This window comes from Lathyrus oleraceus, chromosome 5 (genome assembly GCF_024323335.1).
Source record: "Lathyrus oleraceus cultivar Zhongwan6 chromosome 5, CAAS_Psat_ZW6_1.0, whole genome shotgun sequence".
In the NCBI taxonomy this organism is placed as follows: Eukaryota; Viridiplantae; Streptophyta; class Magnoliopsida; order Fabales; family Fabaceae; genus Lathyrus; species Lathyrus oleraceus.
Genome location: NC_066583.1, coordinates 514,152,744 through 514,172,690, shown reverse-complemented (window position 1 = coordinate 514,172,690; position 19,947 = coordinate 514,152,744). Strand labels below are relative to the sequence as shown.

Genomic DNA, 19,947 nt, shown 5'->3' with positions numbered 1-19,947 from the left:
AAAAAGTTATAGTGAGAAGATGAGAATAGGATTATTTACCTTTAAAAAATCTGTGATGTGTCAATTTTTCAAAAATGGGCATTTTGAATTTTTAGCTAGTTGTTTGTTTTCTTAGATTGATAGAAGATTTTTCCAAAAGATCTATATTCAATAGCTTAGATGAACTTACTGTATGGTGACTTTCAGTAACTTAGATTGCAAGGAATAGAGGTCCGTGGCCTATAAACGATAAAGTTCTTCCATGTTGAGCTGCATCGATCGTGTGCAGATCAAAACTCAACCACACATGAATGGAAATTAGTTTTTAATGGCCTGTTTGAACTAATAAAACCAGAAAGCTTTTAGCAATTGCATGATACTAGATGAAGTTTTCAGCTTTCATTGAGTACTTGCATGCATGCATGACATTGAATAAAACTGTGGCATTCATTTATCCATAGTAAGAAAAGGAGCAAAGATGAGCAGAAACACTTCATTGAATAGGGTAAAACATTTTAATACTGCAAAAATCTACAAACTAAGTTCCTATTGTAAATCTTACCCTATAATGTTTCTTTCTGTTTTCCTGTTTCAAGGAATTGAATTTTTTCAGACATGATTTCAGTGGTGGTCCTATTAGTTTGTTTGATGATGTCTGCATGGGATATGAACACTTGAGATCTCTTCGTTTATGCTCAAAAGGATCAAGCCAAAACCGGATATTAGGCTCGCCAAACCAGATCTTCCTTTTGGCATATTGATATGCAGCAACTGCGTCACTTTCTTTGAGAAAAGCCACCTGAGCTGAGCCACAGTACCAAGAGACTCTTGTGCTTGAAGAATCTACTGAGCCAAATCCACTAAAACTCTTTATTAGCTGTTCTTTCGACGGTAGGTCGAAATTCTTGGGGAACTTCATGTGCAAAGATTTAGAACATAAGGGAACATGTGGTTTTGATTGTTGTCCAACTTTTGATTTAAATGTTGAACAAGAAGCAACATAGGGATAAGAATCTTTACTCTCCACCAAACAATCCCCAGAAGACAATTTTATTCTCACCGACTCTTTTGACTTAAGAGGTGTCATATCACCATTGCAAATTCTTTGCAGCCTCTCCCGGTAAACAGAGGAGTTAGATCCCAACACAAAGTTAACTTTCGCTGTACTAGCATCAACCTCACAGATATCGGATTGGAACTCAGACATCAAGTTAGATGAGGATTCACGGGTAAAAGACTGCTGTAAGGTCAAACTTTGACTTCTTTTCATATCAAGTTTCTGATCCTTATCAGTGAAATTTATGTTAGTTTGGCCAAAGTGTACGCGGGCCTGATCGTCTATTTTGATACTTTCTTCTGGTTCAAGCATCTTGATGTGCGAGATCCTAGGTCTAGTATTTTTTTGAGATGTGTGCATTCCCTTCACTTTCTTCAACTCTGCCAGTTTGCGGAAAAACATTACCTAAATCATGTTTATCTAGTCGCTTTCTTTTCCTGTTGAGGCGTATAGTGATTTCTGTTTCTTGCAATCTAGAGCAAAGCCATGGTGCATGGTCTTTTCTTTTACTGATATAACTAATCAAGTGAGTCTTAAAGTTTGAAGAAATAGAAAAGTAAGCTTCCCTCATTCTAGAACAGTTTCCAAAGCACATATCAACTAGGCCACGGGGTAGTAGTATACTTTTAAATCTCAGAAGGTTCTGCCTTTCCAAATTTAGATTATTTCCCCAAATGTGCAATGGGATTAAGGTGGGAGAATGCATAAAGAGTTCAGCCTTACCACTATATCCTTCCAAATCAGGAACTGCTGGCTTCAATCTTCTTATAGCACCAATAGTCGAGTTTTCCTCCCCTTGCTCGGATATGACCCGAGACTTTTCTTTGGGTTCTAAAGCCGTAGATTTACAAGTAACTAAGTGAACCTTCTGACTCAGAGAGGAACACCGATGCTGCTTCACATTATCACCTAATGATAAAAATAATATAGTAAACAGGAAAAATGAATATATATACCTTTCGTAGTTCAGTAAATTGGATACTCAATTAATAATACAACAATAAAAGCCTGTTTCCACAAGAACAGGACAGCATAGTTATTTTATCAGAAATTTCTAACATCGACATAGGAATAGGACTAGAAGCTTAGTCCTGTCAAGAAAATGGTAAATATTGACTAATTGAAATCATGTAGTATAATACTTTTCCATTTCAAATTATGGATGATCATCACTAGCATGGCTATCAAAAACCCAAGTTGACTAGCAAACTCGTCCGTGTTATGTTTTTGGGTAGGAAAGTCTAGTTGAATCACATAAACCTCGTTTGGAGAAAACTCGGTGGAAATTATGTAGACTCATTCAAACGCAAAATCACAAAATTATGCTTGTGTAATCAAGTTCAAAATAAAAAGGAAAATTTGGGTACAAAAATTTGTAAAACAAGAGCATTTTGCCATATGGCTTCTAAATTTTTGCTACATCTCAATGCCTTCCGGCCAACCAAAGCTGCCCCTGCCATCATTCCCACCCCACTGGCAAAGACAATCTATTGTTCACTCTTTTAAAGCACTGCTTCTAGTACTACAGCACATGAACTCACCCCTGCATTACGACAATAATCTACCTCCAACTTTTTTATGCATCGGTTGTGCTACTGCTCAGCGCTTTATCAGCGCCTTCTTGACTTGATACAGTCCTGTCTGCGCTGGACAAAACAAATATATCTCTATATCTAATCTCTGTATAGTTTTTTCCATGTGAAGAGTCAGAATTTGACCCTGTCCACTTTTTTAAGGTGACTAACTCATGAGCCTCTTATTATTATCACTTGGAAAAAAAGCACAAGTTGTTAAACCCTTGTCATGCTTCTATGCGTCTTCTCCATAAATGTCATGCTTATATATAATTCTACATTCTTCTCCATAAATGTCTACTAGAGACAAACTCTACAATAATCACCCAATTACAATCAAAACATTTCTTAGCTTATGTAACAACTATTAGGTTGCAATATCTACCAAAATCTCAATCAAAATTCCCAATCCAAAAACAAAAACAGGATAATATTTATCTATACAGCAACTACACTTTTGATCAAATGTGTCTTCCGTGAATGGCATATCTCACCAACATAATACCATCACATGTAATTATACTCAATTATCTTTATGTTTGACTTCACGGTTGGAGCACTTAGAATTGATTTTGATTTTGACATATTTGGTTGCTCTCAAGTAGAACTGATTATACTTAAGCTAGAATGTGTAGTTTTGAATCTTAACGTGATTTTTACACTGAAAATTACTATTCAATTCACTTTTGCAAGAATCTATGCAAAACTTTACATTCAACCCAGCTTTAGTCATAATCAATTCAATCAAAATCAATTTTTTCAAACACATGCTATGTAATTTGTCTCAATTTGGAACCATTGTCTCGTGTCAGGTTAACTACTACTGCATAGATATTTATCAAAATTATAAACTTCCCAACACTCAAATTAGGAAAAAAAATAAAAAAATAAAAAATACCTAATTTTCGGTTTTCTTGGTAGACTTTCTTTTGCTGAACAGAAGAATAACGACGAAAAGCATGTACATTGGCAACCAATTTAACCGCATCAACAACACGCGAACCTTCAACCCAAGGCAAAACAGCAGCATCCAAAACAAAACCCAAAACCCTAATCGGTTCAAAACAATAACCCGACCCGTTTAAACCCGTCTTCTTTTCGTGATGACCTTTTATACAGCGGCAGGTTAAACTTGAAATGATTCTAAGACCGAATAACCTAAGTGCGGAGAGAAACGCGTCGTTTTGGGGAGAAAGGGAGGTTGTAAAGGGGAAGGGTTTATCGAAGGGGAGAAGTTCGGATTCGAGGAAGAACGTGCGAGTGGGGAGGTCGGTGGTGGGGTTGTTGAAGAAGGAGAGGGAGATGGCGAGGTCGGAGGAGGATGTGACGAGTGCTGGAGACCAGTTGGCGGTGTTTGGAGGGGAGGGAATTGTTGGCTTTGCCCATACTATGTCACCGGTTCTAAACTTTCCACTGATCATGGTTTCTTTCCTTTTGGTTCAAATTCAATATTGGGGAAGGTTTATCTTGTTTTCCCGGGCAACTCAAATTTTAAGCAATTAATATAATATTTAAAGAATTTAATTCATATAATTTTAAAGATTATCTATAGATTCATATTCGGTTTTTTACCGAGATAGTCCAGTTTTTTAAAAAAATTCTCAAAATACCCTTGATTTCAGAAAAATTCTCAAAATACCCTTGATTTCAGAAAAATTCTCAAAATACCTCACTTTTAGGAGGAGTCTCCAATTGAATTGGTGACTCCCCTTAAAATTTGAATGGAGGCGCCAATTGGATTGGCTAGGGCAGGTGCCCTAGCCAATCCAATTGGCGCCTATGTGTAGGTTTTGAGAGAAGTCGTCAATTCAATTGGCGACTCCTTTAAAAAAGTCTCAAATGACAAAACCTCCAACATGAAAGTTGTAGATTTTTTCAAGACAATTAATTTGGACATAAAGTTTGCATCATTTGGACTTTTTATGAGAAAGTTATGGGCACTTGAAGTTGGACTTCTGATTTTTTCAATTGTTATCTGACCTATAATGTTTTGTATTATCACATGTGTTTCTTTTAGAATTATGAAATTTTGTCCAACATAACAAGTGAATTAGACATCCCAAACTTTCCAATGCACTTGGTCCCACCTCAAAAGAATGAAAAATGAGTGAGTTAGGTCCTTGGGAAGTTGACCCAAAATTAGGGTTTTAGTCAAAACATGTGTATGTGAATTTTGCCAAAATGAACCAACTTCAAGCCCTTCTTTTTGAATGATAAATGCCTCAAATGACAAAACCTTCAACATAAAAGTTGTATATCTTTTCAAGAAAATGAATTTGGACTTAAATTTTGCATCATTTGGAGTTTTTATGAGAAAGTTATGGGCACTTGAAGTTGGACTTTTTCACATTTCAATTGTTATGTGACCTATAATGTTTTGTATTATCACATGTTTTTATTTTAGAATTATGAAATTTTGTCCAACATAACAAGTGAAGTAGACATCTCAAACTTTCCAATGCACTTGGTCCCACCTCAAAATCATAAAAAATGAGTGAGTTAGGTCCTTGGGAAGTTGACCTAAAATTAGGGTTTTAGTCAAAACACGTGTATGTGAATTTTGCCAAAATGGAGTTTACACAAAGAAACCTAAAGTTTGGAGTTTACACAAAGATAAATTTGATATAATACGACTTGATATTAATAAAGTTTGGAGTTTACACAAAGAAACCTAATGGTGATGACCGGGATCACCTAACCGACCTCCGGTCCCACATCCCCTAGCTACCCTAACCCTTGGCCCTAACCCACGTTGACGATTCTGCACCGGTGTTTGTTCATCTGAGGGGCCAGGAGCGTCACTACCAACTACAGGAGAAGGTCCGTTGAGGTATTCAGACAACTCAGCATAGTCTTCGGTATGCAATGATGGTGTACCGCCGTAGCTGAGCTCATGACCCATGCCAGAGAAGTTAGGATGTGGTTGACTCATGGATGGGCGACCGAGACGGTTGAAGGGAGACATGGGTGTGAATGATGCGTCTAGGAAAGGTTGTTGGGGTGTTTGGTAGAGATAGGGTTGTGGGATGTTTTGGTTTTATGATGTTTGGGCTTCTTGGCTACGGTAGGAGGAAGGGTTGTTGGTGTTTTGGCTAAGGCGACTTTGGTAGGGTGATGGTGTGGGTGCGAAGCGATGTTGGGTCTCAGGTTGATGGTCAATTTGTTGGTGGTGGTATGGGGTATGTTCTTGGTATTGGGGTTGGGTGAATAGCATGTTTTTGGTTATATGTTTGTGTGTTTGTGGAACGGAAAGTTTGACGGATAAGGGGTTGTGAGTAACCGGGATGAAAGTTTGGCGCCTATGTGTAGGTTTTAAGAGGAGTCGCCAATTCAATTGGCGCCTCCATAGGGACATGCATGCAAGGCTAGGTCTGAATGCTTGGTTTCGAGGTCTGAATGCATGGTGTCTCCACTTGAATTGGCGACCATGTACAAGGATTAAGTGGAGGCGCCAATCCATTTGGAGACACCACCTGCATGTCTGACACGTGGCTGTCTTGTCTCCTGCATGCTGAACAAGTCACTTGTTGATGGATTGCATGGTTGACACATCATCTCTGACTATCTTACATGTCCGACACGTGGTTGTCTTGTCTCCTCCATGCTGAAGAGTCACTTCTTGATAGCTTGCATGGTTGACACATCATCTCAGACTATCTTGCATGACTGACACATCATCTCTGACTATCTTACATGTCCGACACATGGATGTCTTGTCTCCTACATGCTGAAGAGTCACTTCTTGATAGTTTGCATGGTTGACACATCATCTCAGACTATCTTGCATGACTGACACATCATCTCAGACTATCTTACATGTCTGACACGTGTTGTCTTGTCTCCTGCATGCTGAAGAGTCATTTCTTGATAGCTTGCATGGTTGACACATCATCTCAGACTATCTTACATGATTGACACATCATCTTAGACTATCTTACATGTCTGACACGTCATCTCAGAACTAGCTAGCATGTGAGACATTGATACCATCTATTTAAGTGTCTTACTATCAACATCCAAGACACTTCATTCACATTCATCTGCAGTAAGAAAATAGTTTTCATCTCCACAATGTCATCTTCATCATTATACAGTGTCAACATTCACTACAACGGTGAAACTTTTGAGTTTGAGCTTCATGGTTTTTGTTTTTGAAACACTGATACCATTAGAATCACGATCAAGAGAAATGCAACCTTTTTGCATTTGAAAAAAAAAATACAATCCTTTATAGGATCGGGTATTGTGTCAAAGATCACATATCAAAATCCAATATTTTTTGAGAATGGTCAATGCAAGTTTTTTCCCCTTAAGGTACGAGACATGTTTGTTAGTCATGAACATTCAGGCAACAACTGTATCGAGTTGTACATTACTTTACAACCATGTATACCATCTCAATAGTCTCAACTAACCGATCAGGATGAAGCTGGTGAAGATGATGCACAATGGTCAGATGAACTCAACCCAGAAGCAGAAGTAGAAGTCGACGTTGTTGATGAAGAAGAAGAGGAGGCCGAGATACAGGTTGATCACATGCTGAACAACGACGATGAAGATGATGATCAACCACCACCAATACCTCCTAGTCATGTCTACAATCCGCCTTAACATATGACAAATATGGATCTTCACGACGATGAAACATCCAACAGTGTCTTCTATAATCCGTATCCAAGATCAAAAGGCGAATTAAAGGTGGGAGACATGTTTCGTACCAAAGAAGAATGTGTTTTGGCAATCAAAAAATTCCACATGAACAACTTTGCTGACTTTACAGTGAAACACACTGATTCTAGAAGGTATATTATTGAATGTCGTAACATGCTTTGTAAGTTTCGTTTGGCTGCGTCTTACAAGAAGAAAAATGACTCTTGGGAGATCGCTTCAATAGACCCACCGCACAGTTGCGTTGCAACTAACGTTGAACAAGATCACCGTAAACTGAGCACAACTTTGATATGTCAAGACATTCTGCCATTGGTAAATAAAGACCCATCAGTGAAGGTGAGTATAATTGTATCTCATATCAGAACAACATATAATTATACTCCATCTTACAAGAAAGCATGGATTGCAAGGACAAAGGTTGTTGAACAGGTTTTCAGCAACTAGGAGGATTCATTCAAGGAATTGCCACGGTTTTTATGGGCACTAAAAACATATGTCCCAGGAACTGTGGCAATTATGGAGACAGTGCCAGCAATGATGCCAGACGGAACCTGTGCTACAGGTAATAGAATATTTCACCGTCTCTTTTGGGCATTTGACCCGTGCATCAAAGGTTTCGCATTCTGGAAACCTATTATTCAAATTGATGGCACTTGGTTATACGGAAAATACAAAGGTACTTTGCTCATGGCGGTTGCACAAGACGGTAACAACAATGTCTTTCCCATTGCCTTTGCTCTTGTTGAAGGTGAAACGGTTGGTGGATGGGGTTTCTTTCTTCGACATCTCAGAACACATGTGGCTCCACAAGCCAATCTATGTTTGATTTTTGATAGACATGCTGCCATTGAGAGTGCCTACAACAACCATGACAACGGATGGCATGATCCTCCTTCTACACATGTCTACTGTATCAGACACATTGCACAAAACTTCATGTGTGCTATAAAAGATAAGAATCTTTGCAAGAAGGTGGTGAATTCTGGGTATGCTTTAACTCAACCGTCATTTCAATATTATCGTGATGAAATTAGACTATCTAATGAAGACGCATGGAGATGGATAAATAACATACCAGTAGAGCAGTGGACAAAAGCATTTGACGGTGGTTGTCGATGGGGCCACATGACAACAAACATTGTGGAATGCATGAACGGGGTTTTCAAAGGAATTCGAAATATGTCGATAACTGCCTTGGTAAGATCAACCTATTATAGGTTGGCTTCTATGTTCGCAACCAGAGGTGAAAGATGGAGTGCAGTGTTAATGTCCGGATAAGTATTCAGTGAGTGTTGCATGAAGGTCATGAAAGAGGAGAGCATCAAAGCTACCACACACGCTGTAACAGTCTTTGACCGTCATAGACAAAATTTCAGCGTCCAAGAAACAATGGGCAACAACGAGGGGAGACCAAATTTAGCCTACGCTGTTAGACTAAACAGAAGTTGGTGCGATTATAGAAAATTTCAGGCCTTCCGCATACCTTGCTCCCATGTCATTGCAGCATGCGCTTATACTCGTCAAGACAAATTACAACCATTTATCTGATGTGTACAAGGCCAACACCTCCATGAATGTATATACTCAAAGCTTCTCAGTACTACCAATGGAGGATTACTGGCCTCCATATGAAGGAGATATTGTTTGGCACAATGAAGAGATGCATAGAAAGAAGAAAGGAAGGCCAAACAGCACACGTATCAAAACAGAGATGGATTCCACAGATAAAATGATAAGATTATGTAGTATCTGTCATCAACCAGGACACAACAAAAACAATTGTCTCAATCAAGGAGCATCATCTAGATCTTAAGCTTTTTGTAACATTGTATTTCTGTAAAATTCAATCATTATATATCATTAAGTTCTTGTTACAACGAGTTTCACAACAAACATCAGTACAAAACATCTGAAAACATAAATAATTCTAACTGATTGCAACAATCAAATTAATGTCGTCTCGACCGAACATCATTTCCCTAGCATCCTAATCAGTCTTCATTCGCACCCAACCAAAGATACTATCAAGTCTCTCAATACTTCTTATTTTTTCCCCTTCTGGTATTTTCCCATCCAACCATCGAACCAGCTCCCTCTTCAGTTGATCGAACGTGGTGATGTTCCAAAACAGCATCAGCATTTGAGGTTTGTCTCTCGCATAAATCACCTTACCGTATCGGCGACGAACACCAAACATGATAGCCAAATGATTATATAAGTTGTGGAACAATTGATCACACAACGCATCTATTTATAAGACAAAAAAGGCATTTTATGAGGGAGTCACCAACTGAATTGGCGACTCCTCTTAAAACCTACACATAGGCGCCAATTGGATTGGCTAGGGAACCTTCCCTAGCCAATCCAATTGGCGCCTCCATTCAAGTTTTAAGAAGAGTCGCCATATGAACAACTTTCATGTTCATCAAAAATCCATTTGAAACTTGGAAGCTCATCATTCATTTCAAAACATTATAGGTCATTTTGACTGAAACCCTAATTTTGGGACAACTTCCCAAGGACCTAACTCACTCATTGTTTATTCTTTTGAGGTGGGACCAAGTGCATTGGAAAGTTTGAGATGTCTACTTCACTTTTTATGTTGCACAAAATTTCATAATTCTAAAAGAAACACATGTGATAATACAAAACATTATAGGTCAGATAACAGTTGAAAAAATCAGAAGTCCAACTTCAAGTGCCCATAACTTTCTCATAAAAAAATCCAAATGATGCAAAATTTATGTCCAAATTCCTTTTCTTGAAAAGATCTACAACTTTCATATTGGAGGTTTTGTCATTTGAGGCTTTTTTGAAGGAGTCGCTAATTGAATTGGCGACTCCTCTTAAAACCTACACATAGGTGCCAATTGGATTGGCTAGGGCACCTGCCCTAGCCAATCCAATTGGCGCCTCCATTCAAGTTTTAAGAGGAGTCACCAATTCAATTGGAGACTCCTCCTAACAGTGGGGTATTTTGGGAATTTTTCTGAAACCAGGGGTATTTTGGGATTTTTTTTTTTGAAAAACTAGGTTATCTCGGTAAAAAAACCTTCATATCCATGTTATACAATTAATTTTAAAATATTGAGATAATTTGTCGAAATATATGATCGTGTAAAATTATTTTACATTGTCATTGCATATCCTTCCTTTTGCCGATAGTTTGCTTAATCTCAATTTTTTATTAAAATATGTAATAATTTAATTGTGATGCATTCTTTTAAAGAAATTGACATACATTTTTTATACTTTGATATAAATTAAAATATATAAATATGCATTGTATGAGTATGGGCCGATGTGGATATTAAGACACTTGTATTTGTATTCATTCTCGCTTATTCTGATGGATAATTACATGTGTGGCGCTCGTATCCATTTTATAGGTTTTTATCTTATCTGGTATGGATATTTTTTGTGAATATCCATTAGGAATGAGTACAGTTGGCATCCCTACATACAAATTACAATTATGATTCAAGATTTTTTTGAAATTTGTTGATTTTTATGGATTATTTATTAATTATATGTTGAAGAATGAGGTATTTTGAAATTTGCTAATTTATATGGATTATTTATTTATTATACGTAGAAGAATGAGATGTGTGATTTGTTTTTTTTCGGTATGAAAGAGGGTCAATACCTGAACAAAGAAAAAAGACTACACTTGCACTAACCTCGGGAAACAGGTTCATGTAATATTAAAATCTATGCTTAATGTATTATTTGGTCCCTTAACTTTATTTTGGGTTTCAGTTTATTCCTTTATTGAATAAATGATCAAATTTTAAGTCTCTTAAGTGTGCTTCTATTAACCACTTTCACTACGCCAAAAACTGGAATAGACAGCGCCCCTTAGAGGGCGCTTTATTACAAAAGCGCACTCTAAAGTGAAGAGAAAAAATAAGGAGCATAGTACTAGAATAGACAGCGCACTTTAGAGGGCGCTTTTGTAACAAAGCGCACTCTAAAGTGAAGCGAAAAAATAATGAGGAAATGGAGGGACACTGTCATACCCCAAAATTTGCCCATTAATATTTCAAGACATTTTTCAAGGCACTCCGACTCATTTTTATGACACTGATCTTAAAGGAACGAAGGGCCAGCTCACGAATGGCCCAATCCAGAAAATGGCCCAAACTGGCATGTTCGCTACGCGTTCGCTACACGCTCGCCTAGCGAACGTTCGCTACACGCTCGCCTAGCGAACGTTCGCTACACGTTCGCTACACGCTCGCCTAGCGAAGCTGGCAGATAACAAAAAATTCTGGGCTTCATTCTGAGCCCATTAGATCATGAAAAAGGCATTATAAATACCACAACTCCAGTCAGAAAAGAGGAGGACGAAAAAGGACGGAAACCCTGGCATAGAAACCCTAGCTCAGAGAAATCGGAGTGAAGAAACCCTGACGGCCGCCGTCCAACTCCACCCGATACCAAAAGTGACTTGCCAATTCAGCATTACCACTCCATTGCAAACAGGTTTGCGTATCATTAGTGTTTTATGCTTCCAATTTGTAATCTCTAAATACATAAGGCATCATGATTGAATTTTTTGGATTAGACTTTGCATGTGAATTCCAGTACGCCTGAATGCCCCGAATGTTTGACCATATTATTTCTGTAATTGAATGCAATAAGGCATGCAGCATGCTGAGACCATACTGTTCTGAAATTCAAAACCCGCAGCCGCTCGCTAGCACATCGCTAAGCGAGCATGTAGCGAGTATTCGCTAGGCCCTCGCTAGGCGAGGCAGAGGCGAACAGGACAGTCGCTTATATTTCGTTTATTCTGTGCTATGCTTTTCCGATCTGTTCCCTTATCATCATACATTGTTTTGCATGACATTTTTGCTGTTGTGTTTCTTTTGCGGTGTGATCCTCGATTGCACCCCGATTTGGTATTCTAACCCGTTTGCTGAATTTTGCAAAGGTTCACATGTCCCAGGAAAAGATTGATGTTTAGGTCTTCCACTTTATTTGTGGGATACCCTTGTGGAGTTTCACCTTAAATTACCTAGTTAATTTTAATGTATTAATTTTAATGTATTAATTTTAATGTATTGATTTTAATGTGGAGATTCACCTTAAATCACCTAATTGACTTTAAAATATGGCCTTTAAATATGTGATTTTGGACCTCTCTTTTGCCTTACGATATTACGGTATAACGGTCATGTCCCGCGAGTGTAGGGATACACTTAGCAAAGACCCTTCGGTTAAATCATCATAAGATAAATCATGGTCCCTCGGATGTTGCCTTTGAAAATACGATTTTGTCCCTCGATGACCCTTCGGTGTAGCCTACGGTTAAATGATGATCGTCCCTTCGAATGCTAAGGTATCCTTACAAATGTTGCCTTCAATGACCGATCGATGACCCTACGATGACCTGTAAACATCCAAAGGGTAAAATTACTTACTTCTCAATAATAAGGACAGTTTTACCCTCATAAGGATAGGAAACGCTCATAACGACCTTAGGAAGGTATAACTCTCAATTGCTGGATCATAATCTAAAACATTTTCCACCCCTCACACTTTACACTTTGCAAAATACTAGAAAATCACCACTTGGTATACATTCATACTAGAATCATTGCCAGGTTATATTTTTCTAAATCGTTTCAAAATTAAATGAGATAACACTTCGTATACATTCACACGAGAATCATTACAAAGTTGAACTCTCTTTCAAACATTTTTTAAGCAATTCACCAACACTTTTTTTCAGACAAAAATATAAGTGATCCAGCAATTAAGAGCCCATGGATAACCATGGATACAAAGGGTGCTAATACCTTCCCTTTGTATAATGTACCTCCCGAACCCAAAATCTATTGAGGTCTTTCCTGTTCTTTTCTACCCTTCCTTATTGGATAAAAGAAAAGTCGGTGGCGACTCTTGCTATCCGCGACATTGCGATTAAAAGCAAAACACCCCAAGTCAGTTCACCGTATGACAGAACTGGCGACTCTGCTGGGGAAACTTTAAAAAGAGAGGTTACCTTAAAAACAAGATCACTTCTTCCAAATTGTCTGATTTACTTTTAAGGGATTGCTTGGGTATTTTTGAGTGAAAGATCCTACACCCGGATCTAGTGTACCTTAGGTAAGTGGCAATAGATCATCACGACTATCCGGCGTATACTGGAATGGTTAAAATGATGGCCACGGTTAATGTGACACTTTGGATGTCCTGATGTTCCTCATGTTCACTTGAGGAAAAATTTGGCTTCCGCGTGGTGTCATCAAAGCATTAACCAGACCTTTAGAACCCTAATTGACTCATCCTGGCCATTAGAAAGTAGTGAGATAACTGACTTCGGTTCCGACTGGGGTTGGTTGAGACTCGATACTACACTCCTTGAGATTGTACTTTAGGGAAGCTTCGGTCAACCACTTGGTGTTGCACTGAAGTGGACTTAAAGGAATGTCAATGATTGGAGATCCTTTTAGAACCCGGTTACTATTCTAGGACAGGTTGAACCAACCAAACTTCAGTGGGGAGGGTACTTACCTATGGAACTCATGCAAGCCTTAAAACTTAGGAATGATGGTTGTATGACTTGTTTGTGCTTGTTATTTACTTAACATCATAACATCATAACATCATAGCATCATAACATCATGACATCGTACTAACCATTTCAAGGACTTAGGGATTTAACTTTGCTCTGTTTTGTAAGGCTATGGCTCCCAGGAAGACCATCCGGATCAATTTTGTAGCAATCTCTCCTCAACTGAAGAATTTAGTGTCAGAGCTTCCCGATCATGCTCCGTTCATCAGGAAACATGGTTCTCTTCTCAGTTTGGTTACCACGGGTTTCAAAGAAGATATGATGAGAGTTCTATTCCAGTTCTTCGATCCTAAACATCATTGCTTCACATTCCCAGATTATCAGTTGGTACCCACATTAGAAGAATTCTCCAGATTGCTTGGGATACCTATCCTTGATCAAACACCTTTCAGTGGTTTAGAAAAGATGCCGAAGTCTGAAGAAGTTGCTGCAACTTTACACATGACAAAGTCCGACATTGGAACTAATTGGGTAACAAGAAGTGGAGTTAGGGGTTTACTTGCCAAATTTCTGATAAATAAGGCCCGAGAATTCCTAAAATCTATGAGTGTCCACGCTTTCGAAGATGTTCTAGCATTACTAATCTATGGTTTGGTGCTATTTCCTAATCCGGATCAATTCATAGACATGAATGCTATTAAGATATTTCTCACTCATAACCCTGTGCCTACCTTGCTTGGAGACATTTTGCATTCCCTTCACACTCGTACTATGAAGAGGCAAGGGACTCTCATGTGCTGCATACCTTTGCTGTCTATGTGGTTTATTTTGCACCTTCCTCAATCAGTCTTGAAGAACGGGCAGAATTTGAAATGGTCTCAAAGGATAATGTCGCTCTCCCATTCAGACATCTGTTGGTGTCCTCAGTTCAAGGAAAATGTTACCATCATTGACCGTTGTGGCGAGTTCCCTAATGTACCACTACTAGGAATAAGAGGAGGTATTACTTATAATCCTGCTTTAGCTCTGCGACAGTTTGGTTGTGCTCGAAGAGATGGTCCACATGAAATGATCATCGAAGGCATTATGTTCGACTATGACAACGATTCCCAAGGCCTCCGTCAAAGATTTGTACGAGCTTGGGGCATGGTGAATAGAGGTACGTTAGGACAGAAAAATTCTATTCCTATGGAACCTTATCTCAGATGGGTACGCGCCAGAGCTCGTGAACTTGTCATGCCATATCTTGCAATCGGACCTCAGATTGTCGAACCTGAAGCTGAAGGAGGTGCTCCTCAGATCATTCCTTATCCAGATATGCCTACCAATGTTGAGGAACTAAAGAGATCCTGGATCCAGTTGAGAGAAGAAAGGGATACTTTCGAGACTCAGTTCGTCGCAGAAAGGAAGAAAGTGTTAGAACTTACCAGTCAGCTTAATGAGGAACGAAGATTCAATACGTATCTTCGCCCAAAAAGAAGTCTCCCCTGGGAGACTTGAGCTTTCATTGTATTTTTATTATTATTCCTTTTGTAATGAACATTGATCAAAGAAATTAGAAATAAACATTTCTCTCTTGTTGGTGATTTACGCAAAGTTAAATTCCAAAAGTCCTTGAAAACATTTCATGCATTGCATAACATAACATAACACTGCATAACAGGTATTCTACAAGTTCAATGTTCTCACGGTCTTCATTACAAACAGAAAAATGGATCTCGAACAAACTGTCAAAGATCTCCAGACTCAGAATGCTCAATTCAAAGAGATGATGCTAAGCTTATCCAAGGGGCAGGAGGAACTGAAGGCTCTTTTGCTCGAAAAGAAGAAAGACAAGAAAGCTGTGAGTTTCATTAACCCGGGAAGAAGGCGTAAAGGACAGGCCGCAGGAGTCAAGTTTGGAATCCCGAATGGTCCAGAAGAGGGGGCGGAGAATGATTCAGAGGAAGAGAATGTTGATTTCTCCAACCCTGAGGATGACGATGAAGATTATGAAAATGAACAGTACTCTCCAAGAGATGATAAGTACAAGTTGCTGGAAGAACGTATGCTAGCTATGGAGGGTCAGAAGGTGCTCGGTCTGGATTTCGAAAGTTTGGGTCTGGTCTCCGATGTGACCATTCCTCGCAAATTCAAAATCCCCACTTTCACTAAGTACGATGGTGTGTCTTGTCCTCAAATGCATCTGAGAGCTTATGTGAGAAAGATTCAGCCGCATACCACTGACAGGAAGCTATGGATCCATTTCTTCCAAGAGAGCCTGTCTGGCACACAGTTGGAATGGTATTATCAGCTCGAGAGCTCTGACATCCGCACCTGGACTGATTTAGCAACAGCTTTCTATAAACAGTACCAGTATAACTCTGAACTAGCACCTACCCGGCTACAGTTGCAGAATATGACTATGGGATCTAAAGAAAGCTTTAAAGAATATGCTCAAAAGTGGAGAGATTTGGCTGGCAGAGTCAAACCCCCTATGACTGACAGAGAATTGGTGGACATGTTCATGGGCACACTGACCGGCCCATTCTACAGCCATCTACTGGGAAGTTCTTCGTCAGGTTTCACTGAACTTATATTAACAGGTGAACGTGTTGAAAGCGGCATCCGAAGTGGAAAGATACATGTGGCTACCTCTGCAAGCACCAAAAGGTCCTATCAGGGGAGGAACGAATCAAATGCTGTGTACGGTCAAAAGGGTCGTAACAAGAAAAACCGTGACCACGACATTGGAGCAGTTACGATTGCAGCACCACCATCTCAAAACTTCCAGCCCAAACAAGACAGGCCAAGAAGGCAGTTCACCAGGATCAATATGACCTTGGCACAGGCACTGCAGGGAATGCTAAAGGCAAATTTGATCACCCTTAGAGATCCTCCTACAAATCCCAACACTACCTCTTCTCGTTATAATCCCAATGCCAGGTGTGCATATCACTCCGATAGCCCCGGGCATGACACAAACGATTGCTGGTCATTGAAGAATAGGATTCAGGATATGATCGAAGCTGGAGAAATTGAGTTTGAGCCTCCGGAGACTCCTAATGTCATCACTGCTCCCATGCCTAACCATGACAAGACTGTTAATGCTGTGGATGACGATGCTCACGTTTCTAATGTGGCGAACTTAACATCTCCTCTCCCGATCATAAAGAGGAATTTATTGCAAGCTGGTTTATTTCCAGGTTGTGCTGAAGATTGCAATCTCTGCATACTCCAACCAGATGATTGTTGGCAATTGAAGAATGGTATTCAACGGCTGATGGATGATCGTACAGTTCTCTTCGAAAAGATTCCTAAGGCGGAAAACGCTATTGAAGAAATATCTGTGATTGCTAGATCCAAAGTTCCAGTGAAGATTACCGCTACTAAAGCGCCTGTGAAGATTATTGCTGAGCCCAGGGTAGCTCCCCTAATCATTACTGCACCTGGCCCGATCCCGTATTCCTCAAGCAAAGCTATTCCGTGGAATTATGGCGGTGATGTTTACATCCATGGCGTAAAGCAAGTTGATAATTCTGCTAATCCTAATGGCATTGTTGGGACTAGTAAAATTACTCGAAGTGGAAGGATCTTCTCTCCAGAAATCTCGCCTCCGGTCCTTGAAACTCGAGGAAAGGAACCAGTCGATCCTCCTCAGTCAGAGGCACCGGTCGAAGTTACTTCCGAAGATATTGCCAAACAAGAAATGGAAGAAGTGCTGAAAATCATTCGCAAGAGTGATTTTGATGTTGTAGAACAGTTGGGGCATACCCCGTCTAAGATCTCGATGTTATCCTTGCTATTATCTTCTGAATCTCATGCCAATGCATTGATAAAATTCTTGAAGACCGCTCATGTACCTCAGGAGACATCTGTCGATCAGTTCGAACATTATGTTGCTCACTTGGCTGTTGACAATGGCCTAGGCTTTTCCGACGCTGATCTGACACCAGCAGGAAAGAATCATAATAAAGCCCTGCATATCTCCATTGAGTGTAGGGGAATCACTTTGTCTCATGTGTTGATCGATAATGGCTCTTCCTTGAATGTGCTGCCGACAGCTGTGCTGGATAAACTGGACTGTAAAAGCATTGAACTGAAACCTAGTGACATTGTGGTACGTGCCTACGATGGTGCGAAGAGCATTGTCCATGGCGAAGTAGTCCTCCCTATCAAGATAGGACCTCAAGTCTTCAACACTACCTTCCACGTAATGAACATTCGTCCTGCCTATTCTTGCTTACTGGGACGCCCTTGGATTCTTGGGGCAGGCGCTGTAGCCTCGTCTCTCCATCAAAAGTTGAGGTATCCCACAAAGGGCAAAATTGTCACCGTGTGTGGAGAAGAAGAGTACATTGTCAGTAGTGTGCATACCTTCAGATACGTCGAGATGGATGGTGAATTCATTGAGACTCCTTGTCAGTCATTTGAAGTAGTTCCTCCGACCAATCCTGTCCTTAAGCCAACTTCCTGTGTACCCAAGGTTATTCGTGCTCCTCCTGCTATGATTTCTCTGAAGGACGCTCAAGCCGTGGTTGAAGATGGTGGTCGTACTGGCTGGGGTCGACTGATCGACATACCATACAAGTCTGATAAATTTGGCCTGGGGTTTAACTCTGAGAAGATAGTCAAAGATCAGGTTAATGCCATAGAAGATGCTGACAGCGATTGCGACCTGGATAGCTGGATTTTCCCAACAATTGGTGACGGACTCAATAATTGGAAGGCTGAAGACACTATCCCGATTTCCTTTAGTCAGGAGTAATTGTTATTGTCTATTTTAGTGTTGCAAATTTTTGTTTTTTTTACAATTGAACTTCTCCAAGCATTGTGTCTATGCCCGGGGCATAATAGCTAATTTGTTAAGGGTTTTGTCATCTTCATAAGCATATTCATATTCAATAAATCAATGGACTTTTTGCATTCAAATATTGCGCTCTTTATCTTTTCTGTCATCTTCCAAACGAGCTATGTTTTCTTACACACACTCACGTAACGAATTGCAGATCCATACCCACTCTGGATCCTGTTGACAATAGTTCTACTACTGTTCATTATGACTTTGAAAATCCTATCTACCAAGCCGAGGATGGAAGTGAGGAAGATTGTGAAGTACCTGGAGAACTTGCCAGACTGTTACTGCAGGAAGAAAGGACTATACAGCCACACGAGGAGTCAGTTGAGACTGTAAATCTGGGTACTGAAGTAAACAAGAAAGAAGTCAAAATAGGAGCAGGCTTGGAAAACAGTGTCAAGAGAAGGTTGATTCAGATGTTGCATGACTATGTAGAGATTTTTGCTTGGTCTTATGAAGACATGCCAGGACTGGATACCGATATAGTAGTGCATCGACTGCCAACGAGGGAAGAATGTCGTCCTGTTAAGCAAAAGGTTCGTCGCATGCGTCCTGAAATGTCTGAGAAAATCAAAGCCGAGGTGATGAAACAATTTGATACAGGTTTTCTGGCTGTTACTTCTTATCCTCAATGGGTTGCTAATGTGGTACCAGTGCCAAAGAAGGATGGTAAGGTGCGAATGTGTGTAGATTACCGAGACCTGAATAAAGCGAGTCCCAAGGATGACTTTCCACTTCCGCACATTGATGTTCTGGTAGATAACACCGCTCAACACAAGGTATTCTCATTCATGGATGGATTCTCAGGTTATAACCAGATTAAGATGGCGCCTGAGGACATGGAGAAAACTACGTTTGTGACGCAATGGGGCACTTTCTGTTATAAAGTAATGCCATTCGGTTTAAAGAATGCAGGGGCAACATACCAGCGTGCTATGGTGGTTTTGTTCCATGATATGATCCATCACGAAATAGAAGTATATGTGGATGACATGATAGCCAGATCTCATACTGAAGAAGAACATCTTGATCATTTATACAAACTGTTCGAGAGGTTGAGGAAGTACAAGTTGAGATTGAACCCGAACAAATGCACCTTTGGAGTAAGATCCGGTAAACTCTTGGGTTTTATTGTCAGTGGTAAAGGAATTGAGGTTGACCCGGCTAAGGTGAGAGCTATTCAAGAAATGCCAGTTCCCCGTACAGATAAAGAAGTCAGAGGTTTCTTGGGACGCTTGAATTACATTACCCGATTTATCTCCCATTTGACTACTACCTGCAAACCCCTCTTCAAGCTACTGAGGAA

General features: G+C 39.8%; 1 pseudogene; it reads right to left on the bottom strand.

The window, feature by feature from the left end:
• Positions 1-359: 359 nt before the first annotated feature.
• On the bottom strand, positions 360-4,075 carry LOC127085953 (uncharacterized; annotated as a pseudogene).
• Positions 4,076-19,947: the final 15,872 nt, after the last annotated feature.